The 9,138-nt window shown below is 41.1% G+C and overlaps 1 long non-coding RNA gene across 1 annotated transcript in view; it reads left to right on the top strand.

Moving 5' to 3' along the window:
* The first annotated feature begins 2,507 nt into the window (after positions 1-2,507).
* The window catches only part of LOC102386271, a 39,382-nt gene continuing 32,751 nt past the window's right edge, over positions 2,508-9,138 (top strand). The window contains exon 1 of the long non-coding RNA XR_324310.1: positions 2,508-2,554. This is a non-coding gene — a long non-coding RNA (uncharacterized LOC102386271). The remainder of the gene's footprint in view (positions 2,555-9,138) is intronic.

Here is a 9,138-nt window from a genome sequence, read left to right as displayed (position 1 = left end):
GAATGCCGCTATTACACGGGTCTACATGTGACTGCTAGCTATGTCACCATAGCAGCACACTCCTTGCTTATAGTGCACTGCTACAGTGATGTAGCAGCGAAATCTAAGTGTGCGCTGCCCATATGGCGCAGTTATGGGTGGTTACTGCACTGTACTTTAGTACTTCCAAGAGGAAGTACTAAAAGCATACGCAGTAACAACATCACCGTATGGTGACATGTAGACGTGCCCGGTGAGATTAATGTTAATCAGCATGGTAGGTGGTGATCTTGGTTTCATCAAGTGAGGAAAGGTGAGGCCAGCTAGCTATTGTATCAATAGCATGATTTTCTTTGGATTACTGGGTTTCTTTAAGGCCTTAAGATGCAACTGTCTCCTGCACAGGCCAAATTGTTTACCTCTGTTGAGCTTAAGCTCGTCGAATTGTGAAAATTGAAAGGTTGGTATGGATATAAGTGGCAAAAAAGACAGCAAGACAAATAGCCTGTTACGATGCTAGGAGAGATCATGGTCATCATCACCACTGTCCTCCGAAATGCTGACAGGTATTGCTATATTGTGGAGTTTTCCTTCTTTGTTTCCCCTCCCACCTCATCCTGGTTATCAGCTGAAGTGGATGTTTAGTGAGGAAGGCACAGACATGTAAGAGCTGGTCAAGGAAAGACTGAAATTACAGTAGCTTGCATGACAACATAAAGATGTAAAAAGGACCATTTAAGTGCTTCTCAGATTCTAAGAGGTATTGATCACGGGTTGTGGAAAAGGAAATAACAATTCAAGTGTGATAGGTATAATATCAGATGCAGTTACCCCAGAATAAATATGGGTCACAATATAGCAAAGCCATTTCTTGAGCTCTTTTCACATTCAGCTCTGATGGCTGTATGAAGAATAACGTTAAATGCAGTTTCACCCATTCAGGATTTGACACTGTTTTTCACTGGGTCCTCTACAGTGATATTACTTTTTACTCTTCTCTCCTTACAATTTTTGTACCCTACTGCCTAGCAAAAAAAAAATAAAACTAGAGGTTACCAGTAACAAAGCAAGAAAGGTACCAATTCACAAGGAATCAGACCAGTTCTGCATACCCAGTTCGATTTCCCATGATAAATTCGGTTTTATTGCAATTTTTTTTTCCTTCTGGCACCGACTAGGCTCAGTACAGTTATCCTTGCTGGAAAGAAAGGCCTCCTAATTTCTAGAATCTTAGTTTGTGGCAAAATATTCAAACCATACTCAGGCTCATATAATGCAACACACCTTATAAAAGCAACCATCCCTATTTTAAAACAGGGAATTGCTGCTTTTGAGGATAGGGTGGAGGCAGCAAATCCCAAGCAAATGTGTGATTTAGCATCGCATTAGCATAAAACTAAGGATCTCAAAACACTTTGAAACCATATGTGAGCTAAACATCTTCATTATCAATCACTATCATCTTCAGAAGGAGCAGGAAATAGATGGTTGGAGAACAAGAGTGAACAGCAGAAAACAGAAGTTTTAACACTGTGTGGCTTGTCTAGCTCAGGGTGCTCTAACCACTCCCCTAGACTGCATCCCCAATTTCCAGAACGATAAAGCCACACAAGGTAACAGTCATGCTGAAGCAGAATGAGAGCTTGGATGTGTAAGTGAGAGAAGGTGCTTGATGGTGGCCACGACTGACAAGATAACCCACACATTTTAGAAGCTGAGGCCTGTTGCACTTTCACAGCTGGTCTATGTGTAACTGTGGGTGTAGAGAAACACAAAGCTGGAAAGGACCCACTGTGATGACAAGCAACTACACCTCATATAATCCTTCTCCTTCAATGCATCAAACTCCAGTCTGGCACTGCTTATGTTGGTCACCTTGCCCTCTCCCTACTGTTACCCATTGAAAGTCTACTCTAAAAACTTCATTCTTGTAAGCAGACAGAAATCTATTTTTAAAATGTTCAGCCTAAAAGCATTCATGGCTAATTTGTACTTATTTGGTCTAATACCTACATTAACCTTTACCCTACATGCAGGGTAAAATGCACACTTGTAGTTTAAGTCTGACAAATAATAAAACCCTTTCTGAAAAATGTAAGGAATATCTCAAGAAAGCACAGCCAGTTATACTATCAAACTCAGATGAGATGAGATGAGATGAGATGTGATGTGATGTGCTCTTCAACCCAACCCACCCAAAAGGATTGCACACAGCTTACACCTGAGCTTTATACCCCCCAGCTCCCATAATGCCTTGCAACTCAGAAAAAGAAACTAGCTAGTTTTATATTTAGGAAAAAAAAAAAAGATTTATTTTTCTCCTTTACACACAGTCTTCCCCCTCCAGGTTCTTACTCATAAGAGGAAAAATAAAAAAGAGAACACCTAAGGGTGGAAGTAAACTATTTATTATTATGTTACTGAGTCATTTAGCACAAGACCTTCACTGAGCATGCTCCAGCTGGCTGCCTTTAAAAACAGGCAGTACAAGCTGGGCAGTTGCTAAAAGAAGAGTTAAAAGAAGATAAAGGAGATATAGCTGGACTGTGGAAAAGGATTGAAACAAAAAGAGCCAGTAGGTGCATAGTTTTCTGCTCCCAAATGTTGGTGAAGCTAAAGGCTTGTTGAAACTCAGTAGAGGATTCAGGTATTTAGAGCAGCAAGCAAGGCATTCAGAGTTTGACTAGGTTAAGGGCACATATTTATGGATGATGCAAATTCTCAAAATTCAGGACATCAAACTCTACTAATTGGCTAGGGCTAGAAAGAAATTTCCCTTATGGGCAAGCTACTTCATTGTTGGGCATGATGGGGAGTTTTGTACCATCCCTAGAGGCCTTTTATGTCCCCCTGTTGTCAGACATAGTAGACTAGATGGATCATAGGCAAAGCTTTGTTTCTAAACCTTCTGCGTAGACAGCCTGCTATCTTTAGGTGTTATACCATGGCCATCATTGGAGATTTGTTAAAGTAACGTGGTGCCCTTTTAGCTGTAGACAAAGAGTCAATTGTTTTAATGGAAATACAGCAGTGTTGGGGAGCATGGGCTGTTTAATAGGAGCTATACCCAGCAGTCTTCTTTATTAGCATGGTTCTCTGCTATAGTTACAGTATTTTAACTCCATGGTCTTGTATGGTGAAATGATATGGTGCTTTTGTCACTATTTCTATCAGATAAGAGCCCAGTTTCCTGTAAAGGGGCCATGGACTGAGGTGTAGGGCTGAACACTGTATAAGTCAGCTTTGAATGCCAGAGTCTGCAGAAGATGCCACCGGACTGAATTTGATGGACATTTTCCCTTGATCTCAGATTCCCTTTCAAACATAGTTTTGTCTTCTGTGTGAGTACGGTGTTGTAATGCATAGGACTTTGGGTATATGCCTCTACCTACTTGGGGAGTGTGCCTCCTTTTTTAATGCAGAACCCACTAGATTTCAGTACAGCAGTAACACCATCTGCATTGTAACCCAGCTTTGTATTTGCATGCATCTTTGGTAAACACAGTTGTTTGAAACCCTACTATTTTCTATGAAGCTTCCTCATATTGTTAGCATTGTATAGAAAGGAAAGAGAGCACATGTGAATGCATTTTTGCCCATCAGAAGACCTATCTGCTATCTTTTATAGCACTGTTTGGTTATTAAGAGGGAATTATTTAGCCACAAACACCCACTGTTCCAGCTTGTCTTTCTCTTGCGATGGTTATGGAGTGGATTTGTACCTACCCAGACAGTGGTGTAGGAGGAAACATGCTTTTTCCTCTTCCCTTTGTTATTATATTGTGCCAGAAGCCAACAGCAGTCCACAGAATCAGGACCTTTCTGGAAGCTGCAGGTAGGTAGCCTGAAGTAGGAGCATGACATGCACTACCCATCTCCAACAGGTGTGGTGAAGCCTTATTAATATTTGCAAAGCGCTTGAAGAACCTGGCACAAAAGATGCTGTTACTAATGCAAAATACCACTATGAATCTCATGTGTTTAAAAAAAAATATTCCTTTCTTTGCCTCTAGTAAAGCCCCCTGTTTAATGAGCTACATCCCCAGCATATACACAGATTCAAAGTAAAATGAACGTTTACAGGAGTTGTAATAAAGCAAATATAGACTTGTTTCAAAGAAACAGGTTCTTATGCGGGGATAAATTCTTGGCAAAGTCAAAGAGCTTTGCTGTTGCAATTTAACCACTCGCTTTCTCTCCCTTTTTACTGAACTTTATTGCCAATAAACACATCTTTACAAAAGTCTCAGGTTTTCAAGCAGGTGTAGGGTTTTTTGAGGGTGTTGCTTGTTAGGTAGCCAATGTCTGATTACTTAATGGTTTATTGGGTTTATGTACAGGCCAGAGGAGCATGGGTAGTTAGTACTCCTTGGAAATAGAAGATTCTTGAAGGTCTTTCGATCATCAACCTCAAACCCTTGAAGCTTGGCTTTTTCTCACACGTGGGATGTGACTGACCCGCAATCTTTTAGCTATAATGTGACCCAAAATAGCCACATACCATTGCAGGGTCATCAGCACCTGAGCATATATGCAAACTGGGTAGCCAAAGGAATTCAAAGAAATACCTAATCAGCCCGAGTTCTCCTTCCCCGAGTCTCTCTTTGAATTCTGGATTTAAACAAACTCCAACCAAAACTCACTTCTTCATCAAGAGATGAGTGCAAAAATCTAGATCCAGATTTCAAGAACATGCCAACGCTAGAGGTGGCTTGAATATAGACGGTTCACTCAGTCCATCGTAGACACATGAGGTATGCAGGACTAGAAGGAAACTCCCTAGTTTTCTTCCAATAATCCCATGTCATTGCAAACAGCCAGGTAATAAATGTTGATCTAAAAGCCTTCACAAGAACATCCATTTCCTTCCCACATGCCACCATAAATTTAAGGTTTCAATTACAGAAAATAAACCTACAATATGCCTTTGGTAGAGAGCAGGAGAAACCAGAAATGCTACCCACAGCTCCTGCAAGAGCAGAAAATTAATTAAAATATATTCAGATGACTGGTGAAAATGAGTCAAGTCCAACATTACACAGAAAAGGGGAGGAAAAATGAATGCAACCACTGCCCATGTACATCTGACCTGGATTAAAATCCCTTCCTGGCCCCACATCTAGGGACTGGTTTATTCCTAAAAGCATAAGAAATCTTAATCTGCTTAATCACTTGGTTTCTCAGTATCACTAAAGCACCCAATTAGCACTAATGCAGCCAAGCCAATCACCAACCTCTAGCTGTAGCCAATATCCAATTCTTCAAAGGAAAATGGAGGGAGGGAAAGAAGCAAAGTAAGGAGTTTGAAAGGAAATTTTCTTTTTTTCTTCCTGCAGCAGGACAAATAGGATCTGGGTTTGAATTTCACCCATCGTGAAATTCAGTAGGATTTGGTTTGGCATGTAGATTCGGGCAGGCTTATAGCTGAAATTCTGGAGTTTCTTCTCAGAACCATGGAGTGTCGCACAGTGGGTGCATCTACACATTCATTAATGTGCAGTACTTACTGCGCATTTAGTTTAGTACTTGCTTAATGGAGTACTAACTAAATGCACAGTAACTACAGTTACAGCACCGTAGCACTGGTACATGGTTATTTAGTGATGCTTACTGGAGAGTAGCATATTAACACAGTTTTTGCCTGGCACACTACTGCACAGTGTTATTATGCTAATGCACATTAAGTGTCTCTTGTAGACGCGCCCAGTGTCAGTGAAAAAGTAGCATCTGCCACTGCTCAGATTTAGGGAGATAATTAATAGAGAAGAAATTTGAAAATGTAGTTGTGCATTGATCCAAATATTTCATTTAGATTTTTTTTTTCAATCTTATCATGGTGCATAACATAATAAAAAAGAAAAACCCTGAAAATAAGCTGTTGGAATTGGGGGCGCCTCTCTAAAAATGTTGCAGGTTTGTCAGTTTGACACTGGTGGAACTTGTTGCCATAATGAAACGTTGGTGGTACTGGCACAATTTCCCCCAAACAGTTTTGCTTTCAATGGAATTTCCTTTTTTTCCAATGGAAAATAATTGCATACAAGTTCTAATGGTTAACTTTAAGTCTGTGATTAATTCCCTTGGCTTCGATGACGCTACTCACATGCTGCAAATACCTTGCTGAATCAGGAACTTTAAAGGTTGGAAACCTCAGAGAAAATTGGATGAGCTTGGTCTGATTTGGGAGTTTGTAATGAAACGCTAAAGCAGTGACACAAAACCAAATCATTTGCTTTGCTTTCAGCAAAGCTCCAGCATATAACAGAACTGCCTGCTCAGCCATAGTTACTAACTTGCCAGCATAGTGTTCCAGGGCTATATGTTGAACTCAAAGATTCACAGCTTGTAGGAATGGAAAAGACCTTGTGGTAGAAGCTATAAAGTTTCCCTAAGTCTTTGCTTTGCTAAGGAAGGATTGACCCTGAAAGACATAGGTGTAGCATCTCAGCTGCTGTTAACCAGAGTTGTGCCCTTGGCTGGAGAAGACACCTGTGCTGGAGAGAACCATTTATACCACCTGAGCATAGTCCCTAGTGTTTTAACCCAATTTAAAGCTCTCGGAGGATGATTTTTGCACATCTCCTGGGAGACTGATCTGTTGCCCAATACATCTCATTGTCAGTTTTCTCTGGCATCATCACCTACTATTTTCCTTCTACATCTTCATCTGGTGTAACTCAGTACAGTTCTTTTGGCTTTAATAGAGTTATGACACCAGCTAAGGATCTGACTCCTTCATTTCATTCCCACTATTCCCCTGTACCTCACAAAACAATGTTTAATGTCCTGCCACCACATATTGCAATAACCATGAATATTGGCCAGTTCCAGAATACTGTAAATGTATTATTTATGTCATCAAAAGTATTTTAGAAAACATAGAACAAATTGTACAGACAGCTTCCATTATTTCCTTATGCCTAGAAGGCAAATCTCTCACTTTCCTTTCACAGAATGTAACTTCAATTGATTTATAGCTTTGCAGATCATTCTTTGTGTGATTGCTGAATTCACTGTCCAACAGGGACTTGAGAATCCGTGTGTCTTGGCAAGTGCTATTCATCTTATATGCTTCAGTCCCCCCGTTACATTATTCTGATGTTTATGAACTACAGTAACAATGATCACTGTAGCTGAACATGGAGTTGAGATTAGCAGTCTTTCCCCACACATCATGGCATGCCGTTCATTTATGCAGCCATCTGGGGATCTGAAAAATTGATCCGCAAGAATGATATTTTTGCAAAGAAAGTCCCACCCCCATCGGAGGTAGATGCACACTTCCATTTTAGCTCTCTTCGTGCCTGCAGAAGTAACTTGCAGTCCTATCTATACCAGCCAATCATCCTAGGCATTTAAAACAATCCACTGGGATTGATTTGGGCAGTTTAAAATGTATCAGGTTAGATATAGGCAGACAAGGTTCCTTGGGTGAATTTGATATCTTTTATTAGACCAACCCAAATGGTTGGAGAATAGTTATTAAGCAAGCTTTTGGGTTCAAAAACCCTTCGTCAGGCTAAGGAAGCTGCAGCAGTTGGTGACAGGTTAGATATAACTTCTAGTCCTTTGCCAACAAGAAAATCAAAAAGAAAGCAGATGGCACCTGGGGAGGAAGAGTGGGGGAAGGGAACATGCAGACACAATATTGTTAAACAAATATGTGAATTTCAGGAAACGTCTTTATTGTCCTTTGGATCATGGAGCAGCTTCTGAATGACGTTGAAGTGTTTTGTTTGCATGCTGAAGGGGTCGTTCTAAGACCGTACCGTGTTTCACGTATATAGCTCTAATAATTTCACTTCCTCCAATATGTTGTGGTCAAGCTGAAGTGATGCTGTAGCTGCAGTCATCCCGGAAATATGTGAAAGGCAAGGATTATTTGTGGCAATATCTTTTATTGGACCAGCTGCACAGTTGAGATTTGTTTTAGATAAGCTTTCGAGGACAGGGCACCCACCTTCAGAGCTTAGCTTTTAGGCAACTTGAAGAAGGCTGCCTTGTACCTCAACTCTTGCCTAAATCACTCCCAGCTATGCAGCTGGTCCAATAAAAGATATCGCCCATAAAAATCCTTTCCCCGAATCATATAGTAACTTTCCTCCTCAAACGCCCTTTAAAAGCAACCCTTTGAGATGGCTCTGTCATGCACAGTGATCAAAGTGCAAAAATGACGAATTACAAGGGAATGTATGATTGGGGAAAAAATGAATGCAGGTGGGGAAAAATGTACTAGACCACTTATTAATGGAGTTTCTATGTTTTCTGTCACGTCTGTGTCTTCTAGAACTTCACTGTTGGACACCGACAGTATATGACCCCAACGCTTTGAATTGTACACAGATGCTTTGATCAATGCCCCATTTCCTCACCAATATCTGTCCTAAATGTTATTGTTTTAATATGGCTGAAGACTTTACTATGGCTAGATCAGTTTACCTCTAAAACCACTGTGCTATTCCCATTCACCTCTGCTCTAACTCCATTGTTTTCAATGGAAATGAATACAGCTGGAGTAACAGGGTATGTCTACATGTGCTATTCATTGAAGCAATAAACTCCAGCGCAGTTCAGGCTGAAGTTCATTGCTCCCAGGTACCACGTTTGCACATGCACCTGGAACTGCAGTATGTTGAGCTGGGTCGGAGCAGCCCCAGCTGGCAGGGGACCCAAAGGGTCAGCCTGCCAGCCTGGGACTGCTCCAACCCTGTGCAATGTGCTGCAGAGTAGCTGACTGGGGCACAAGAGTGCTCTAGTGCTGAGCTAGCTGGCAGGCAGCCCCCCACACTGAAGTACCCTCATGCCCCAGCCAGCCTCATCAGCATCTATGCGTGCATTGCAATGCACTAAATAATCCCACCATAGGATAGTACGTGTGTTGACAAGTCCTATCCTATGGCGGCATTTCTTAGTTTACTAATAGGGGGCACACGAGTAGAGGCTGAGACTTTACCGTGGGGCTAATTAGTCAGCTCCAAGGAAAATGTCTTGTGGAGACACACCCACAGAGGAGTAAGTCAATATATTTTTCATGTTCCCATAAACCCGCTACAGATGAGCAGTTTTAATTTATCTTCAATTTGGGCCTGTGTTCTAATACCCAGTGTGCTGAAATTAAAAAATTATTTGTAAACGTGCACCATTTGGCATTTTTCACTC

Source organism: Alligator sinensis, unplaced genomic scaffold, assembly GCF_000455745.1.
Source record: "Alligator sinensis unplaced genomic scaffold, ASM45574v1 scaffold559_1, whole genome shotgun sequence".
NCBI lineage: Eukaryota > Metazoa > Chordata > Crocodylia > Alligatoridae > Alligator > Alligator sinensis.
Note: the sequence above shows the minus strand (reverse complement) of the source record. Positions and strands in the feature narration are given on the sequence as shown.